Below are 7485 nucleotides of genomic sequence, written 5' to 3' on the forward strand. Positions count from 1 at the left end.
TTTGAGCAGACGAAATATCCCGTTATAAAACATGTAAACTCCACACAAAAACATCGCCTGTGTTAATCAGGAGTCTTATGATCTGCGAGGTAATATTGCCAATCATTAAGGTACTCTAACGCAAAAGTCACCTCCTTCGAGCCGGATTTGAACCAGCGACCTAAGGATATCTATGAAGTACAACTACAGTCCTCCGCTCTACCAACTGAGCTATCGAAGGGGCGGTGATAACTCCGATCAAACACGAGGGTAGGTGCATAAAAGTCTGCGCAGTTACTAAATTGTAATTATAATATTTTCCCAAAGGTTGGGTATTGTGAAGTACAGTGTACATAATTAACATATTGACCTAAAAACGATAAGTATGGTCCGTGTTTTGTCCTCCGTGAAAGGTTTTATGCCGTCCACTAGGGGGCAGTATGTTACAGGCATGGTTGTGTGTGAGGTTCATGTTCAATCAGAGATGCAGTAGTGTTGGTTGGGAGAGCTCTCCACATTATAGTTGTACATTTACAATATATTGCTCATTGGTTATATGAAACTATATGGTATAGTTTTTGTTACTTTATTTTGTTATTATTTTATTTCAGGATTTGGTTACTTATATGTTATATAAACAATACAACGATTGATATATATTATAATCTTATTTAAACAAATTCCTATATTATTTTCATGTGAGATTCAGCCTGCTTATGTTTATTGTTGACTTTTTCTGCAGGGCTTCTTCATCTCTGTCATTAAACTAAATAATTGACATTAAGGAGTGTATTTCTTCACTCCGGACCTGTTGAATAGAGGACAGAGATCCAGCTGTGTTTGCTGTTTAAATTCATAGTTTGTCAGACTGACCAGTTTGAGAAGCAGGGGAAGGCGCAGCCATCATCCTGAACCTGCCAGATGTGCTGCAACCGACTCCATGTATTTATTTAGGTGGCTTTGGGAGGACCTGCATGCTGGGGTTGATCTTCCAGATGAAGGAAAGGACAGCAGGCAGTTCAGGCATACAGGCAGGTTGCCTACTGGCAGTGCGGGACTCCAGGTCCTGGTCAGAGTGGTTATTCCAGATGACATGTATGGGTATGGGTATAGAGAGGGAATGCGCATGACGTCACAGATGCAACTTCACAGCGGGTTTCGCCCACTGAGTGGCAGAGAGACTGAGTGGCAGCATAAACTTTCAGTTTGAGCAACTCGAAAACATCTAAAATGGGAAAAAGCTGTTGTGCGATCGACTACTCATAAATTTAGCAAGAAATCTGAGTTGTCGTTTTACAGACTGCCGAAAAATAAGCTCAAAGGGGACCTATTAAGGCATCTAATACCTATTTTAAACAGGCCTTGAATGTCTTAAAAACAAGCTTTTGATTGTTTTTGCGAAATAAATTAGAAATTCAGCCTCTGAGCCATGTCTTTATCTTCCCATTCTCTAACCTATTTATCTATGCAGGATTCTGAGTGGGCGGGGCTATGATAATGAGGCTCTGTGCTGATTGGCTGCCTGAATGACGCGATACACCGCTATGAAAAAATGGCGGAAGCTCCGGCCGGCGGAGTTAGTTGTGGGTGTGGTTTCACGCATCGGAGGCCAACCGATGTAAATCGTGCCCGTCTTTACGTAACGACAGGCGCAGAATCTGAACGGCTCGTAGATCCACATCACACTGGATGGATCATGCGGGCGGCTGTACAGACACTGCAGAATTTGGTCAGGAAAGGAAACTGGATTCGGGGCCAAATATTAATGTCCATGGACCACTGGTTCTTCAGGTAACTGGACGGGTCACTGTCAAGTCCAACTGCCTTTGATTTAAGCCCATAATCGGCTGTTATCCCGTATTCTCCACCAGTTGCAGCTGTTTTTGCCACTCAGTGTGAGTAAGGGGGCTGGTCCAGTGGGAAAGTGACAGTCAATGCAGACCCTCTATATATGATCCTCATGGCTTCATTTGAGACAGAACTTCTGTCACCTAAATCTATAAATGTAAAATAGTCTGTTCTGCAAACTACTGTACATAGCTTTGCCGTCTTGTTAACATTTTGACTTTGACAATATGTACACAAAAAATGTTGTTTATAATTATAAATGTCAAAAATTATGAATTACCTAATTCCATGATGTTGAAATTGTTAAGGTTATTCTATCAAAAAGTAAAATTGGACCAATTTACAAAACACTTTTGGGCCAAATACAATTTTATGTTTCAGAAAGAAAGAGTCATTTATTGGCCAAGTACATAGACACACAAGAAATTATTTGCCAGCAGTTGTTGTCTTTAGTTAATGAAATGTAGTAAATATTAAATAAAGAAAAAAAATTGAGAATAAAAAAAATTTTTTTTAAAGAAAAATCCTAATGCAAAAATATACATAGCCTATGTACAATAATGGTGCAAAATAAAGGAAAAATGGTGCCAGTTATCGTTGAGTAGGGAGACGAAAGTGCCTCGATGCTTGTTAGTCCTGGTCCGGTACCTGCCAGATGGGACCGGTTCAAAAGAGGGGTCCTCTTTGAGGTTCCCTGTCCACTTTTGAGTCATAGATGAGTACAAGCCTTGATGTACTCATGATGTTCTTTATACATAACTTCTTCTCAATAAAAAGAAATATAATTTAAAAAAAAGTGTACGTAATTATGGATGCTGTAGGTGAGAGGACTTTAGGGAGTTTTGGGAGAGATAAAAAGGGAATAAAAAAATCTTTATATATTTCAAACTACAAAGTAATTTTCTTTTGACCGTTCTTCTCAATTCCAACCCTCCTCCTGACTATTCTGCAGCGCAGAGCCTGAAATATTATTATGGTAATTAAATTATTTAGAATTATATTTCATTAGTTATCCGCTATTATTCAACTGCTCTAGTCAGTGGGATCAAGCAGCGGTGGCTTCACAGTGGTGAAGGTCATTTCTAAACTCTGAGGTAAGGTAAGCCGCTGCTGAAGCGCCAAGCGTTTTATTTCGCTAAGCATTTTTATTTTATTCTTGTTGTATTTTTATTTCCTTTTCAAAGTCTTGCAAAATGTGGTTGACTGACAGACGGCAGCAACTTGCTTTCTACTGATGCATCTGTCAAATAACTTCTTTCTAAGGCTCTTCAGTTTGTTAATGACCCCACTTTAGTGTCTTACAAAGCCACTGTCCGTCGTGTAAGTAACCAGTTGCTTATTAAGGTTTTGTATGTACTGATTTATGACCTCCACAGCTGAGAGGATGGGGACCTTGAGGACATTCTCATTTCATTTTAAACGCTGGGTCTTTGCCAATGTAAAAGGTGCTTGTGATTGACAAGGGATGGGAGGATTCCCTTTGGTTTCCCCGGTAACATGCAGTAAGAAGAAAAGGAGGCTTCAAAACTTCTCTTCAGAAACTAAAGGGTCATGTGACTAATGCTTGATTCGTTGTTTTTACACTCCTTGCTGTGCCAGCCATAGACTGTAGACATATATACATGTATATATGACATATACACGACATATATGTCTCTGGTGCCAGCACCATAGACTGTATAAAACAATGGATGAAGCATCAGGTCAAGAAACTCACCGGAACACTGCATGTCAAAGTTTAGCTCTCTCTCATTCAGTCAAACCCCACCAAAATATCTCCAGATCTGCCGTTTATGGCGAAATATACTGTTTAACATGTTGTCTCAATGGCAAAATCATAAATGACGGACACGGTTAAACGCTAAGCGCTTTACATGAAGATTACCGACGAAGAAGTAATAATGGCTGGCCATTGGCTGAGCTGACTGTCAATCAACAGTATTAGAACTAAATGTAATGCTTTACATAAATTGTTCTGGCATAGTACAAAAAAATCCACCAGAGTTGTCATGGGCGTATAACTAAATATATGTGTATCTAAAAGCACCTAGTTTACGCAATCTTTTGAGAAAATATTGTCAATTTGAGCCAATACGACAAAAACGCACCTACCAACCATACCTGTCAAGTTTTGGATTTAAAAATAAGGGAAATTTTCCGCCGCTGTCCCACCAGTCCTACCGAGGTCCAGTATTACATTTTAAGACAGATTTACGAGAAATCTGAAATAACTACCTGTCAACCACTTACAAACTACAATTATGAGCTCAGAACCTGATAGTGACCTTTGTTGACACTGAAATGCTGTGGACATTGCTATGTATGTAATTCCTATAATAGAGCCTAAATGAAAACACAAGTGAATTGAAGCACATTTATTTATTTGAAATATTTTCAGTGTATATACGCATTGATTGTCTTCTAGTGAAACATTTACATTTTATTTTAATTTGTCATTTTCACTCATGTGGCTCTCTTGGCATTATAGACTGATGACACAGACACACGACACATGAAATAACTTTCAGAACTCGTAACTGTTCATGCTTCTCTTTGGGAAAGTAAATTCGGTTTCCCATTTTTAGAGATATTTACACGAAGTCTTTGCTTTTTTGGCAGAACGTTTTCTTTGTCGTTACATCCATCCATCTCTCTGATTTTTGTTTTATTATTCTTGTCAAAGGTTCATTATAAAACAAACATGGCAAATATACATTCCATACAAATACATTTATAATCGAATCAAGGTTGATAAAGGGAACAGTAGATTGGACACTGTATGTAAACATGACAATAAAGTGTATAGAGATTGAATGTCCCATGACAATTATACAGTAATATAATATGAAAATAAGGTACAAACAATAATAAATAAATTAAATACTTGACATTTAAGTAAAATAATACAACAAAGTCCATCATACAAGGGGTAAGTAACGATATCAGTCTTCTAAATCAGTGGGAAAACACTTCATACCACGTGTTTCATCCCAAATCATTTGGGCCAAATGCATATCAGTAGGCGTTTCTTTAAGTATTTCTGAGCCTAATAAAAAATAAAATAAAATAAATAAATACAATTATTTTTTTTAATAAATAAAAAAATATATATATACATATATATATATTAATAAAATAAATATATGATATATATTATATATTAAACAGTATGTATATATATATATATATATATATATATATATATATATATATATATATATATATATATATATATATATATATATATATATATATATATATATATATATATATATATATATATATATATATATATATAGGTTTTTACCAACATGGTATTAACCATTAATATATATGCAGACAAGTTAGAAAGTAACAAAAAGAAAAGTATTTCTGAGCCTGTATACTACAGCAGTATAATAAAATCCTGTAATGATGGCTTTTAGTTTTGGTGTCCACCCCAAGAATTTAGGCCACGTTTACACATAGGGCCCGATTTACTAAGATCCTAAATAAAGAGTACTAAATTGCGTGTGCACTGAAAAAGTTTGCACGTGCTGTTGTTGTGTGTTTTGCGGGTGATCAACTAAGATTGCGTGCGCAATTGATAACAGGTGCAAACCTCAGTATTTAAATGAGGTGTTGCGCGTCTTACGGTTTGCGGCGCAAACTTTGCGCCATGGAGAGTCTGGATGGAAAGCAGGATATAGTCGCAAGCGCAAAATGAAATTTGACGAGTTGGAGTTAGAGATATTAGTGGAAGAGGCAAATTGTTGTGCCGTATTCAGCACCCCTGCCGTGAAAAGCACCCCCTCGTATATTCAATGATAAGTAGACCAAGAAAAAAAACAACACACTGACACTTCAATATATTTATATATACACACTCACACAAACACATACTTAGGAGTTTATATTATATATATTTACAAATATTATGGAAGACAACACAGTTGATTAATTAATGACATCAATAGCCATTTACCCGATTTTTGTTACTGTGATTGTGGGAAAGTATATGACTATTGTGGAATCCATGAGCGCATTTAAACATGAATCATTAACACAAAACTGGACGCTAAACAGAACATGACACGGAATGAGAATATCATTTTTGTCAGACGAGGGGGTGCTTTTCACGGCAGGGGTGCTGAATACGGCACAACACCGGGGTGTGACAACTGCAGAACAGGCGCACAATAAGAAACACTTTTTTCTCCATGAAAACACGTGATTTATTTATCATCACAAATAAAAAAATGAATGTGCCTCCTGTGGCAACCTTTTGCTGAATAATACTTGATTTAACATTCAAATAAAATATTTCTCCTTTTGCATGTGGAGATTAGCACCTTCCTTTCGAACGTATTAAATACAGACGCAATCACAATCCCCGCAAAAACTTTCAGGCTTGGTAAATCTCATTGCGCGTGGTAAATGGACCAATTTGCATCTTCCCCTCCCAGTATTTAGCGATTTCTGGCGGGTACGCCCCATATTGATTATTCATCAGGGCAAAAGTACTAAATGAATAGCGTGTGCTATTTTGCGCATTTGAGAGGCGCAGTCCTCTTTGCACGCTGTTAGTAGATCAGCTTGCACATTGGTTTGCGGGTGCTGTCAAGTTTGCACACGTTTTTACACACGCAAACCTTTAGTAAATCAGGCCCATACTGTGGCCGGGTATGTAGAAAAACTGATATTTCCCCTCTCTACGTTTTGAAAAATACCATCATTTACACAAACCCGCATAAATACACTGTTAAGGTGCTATGAGCAGCCAAACCTACAGGAGGCAGTGTAACGAGAAGCATAAAGTCACGCTAGCCAATCGGAATCCTGGAAAAAAACATCAACAAATGAATACGAGTAACTTCCAAGATGAACGAGAGTCTTTCGTTTGGAGTGACAGAGAAGTGGAGTTACTTTTAAGTGTGACGTTAGAATATAAAACAAGTAAAATACAAGCAAATATTGACGGTGGCCAAACAAATTGTAAACACAGGTCGCACATGTGACGCTGGTGACGTTTCTGTCGCATAATGTGACGTTCTGAAGCCTAAGGCTGCGTCCGAAATTGCATACTTCCACCCTAATGAGTATGCAAAATGAGTATGCAAGATTTTTTTAGTGCGTCCGAAACATTAGAACGTACTCAATAGTAGCTATATCCATACTCATTCCGGAGAAATGTATTAGTGTGGATTAATGGACACTAGCCGAGCAGAAACTTCCCACAATGCAATGCAGCGGTGTTTGGTTGCTAAGTGATACGTATATGTCTGTCATAAGTATAATATTAAGTATAATAATATTATTATATAATATTAATATTATAATATTCGTATATAATAATATTATATAATGTAATCTTGTTTCGGCCAGGATAAATGGGAAGTTGCGGAGCGGTGCGCTGCTACGCTGCTACTGCTGCTGTGACACGTCACTTCCTCCCAACGGCAGGAAGTGACGTTTGCGCTCTGAATAGTACGTCCCAATTAATGCATACTACTGATATTTACTCAAAAGTGTGCCAAATTTAAGAATACTTTTTAGTATATACTGTTTAGTATGGCATTTCGGACGCACCGTAAATGTCAGTTTTCCTCTGTTTACAATCAAACGTGAAGACGGAGGTTTTGCCAATCTTCACTTTGGCCGGAGTTTTCAGAAACGATC

General features: G+C 37.4%; 1 non-coding gene across 1 annotated transcript; it reads right to left on the reverse strand.

Annotated features, from left to right (window-relative positions):
• Positions 1–132: 132 nt before the first annotated feature.
• On the reverse strand, positions 133–220 carry trnay-gua (transfer RNA tyrosine (anticodon GUA)). The gene is given in 2 exon segments: positions 133–168; positions 184–220. It is a non-coding gene; the product is annotated as a tRNA-Tyr (tRNA).
• Positions 221–7485: the final 7265 nt, after the last annotated feature.

Source organism: Cololabis saira, chromosome 18, assembly GCF_033807715.1.
Source record: "Cololabis saira isolate AMF1-May2022 chromosome 18, fColSai1.1, whole genome shotgun sequence".
Classification (NCBI taxonomy): domain Eukaryota; kingdom Metazoa; phylum Chordata; class Actinopteri; order Beloniformes; family Belonidae; genus Cololabis; species Cololabis saira.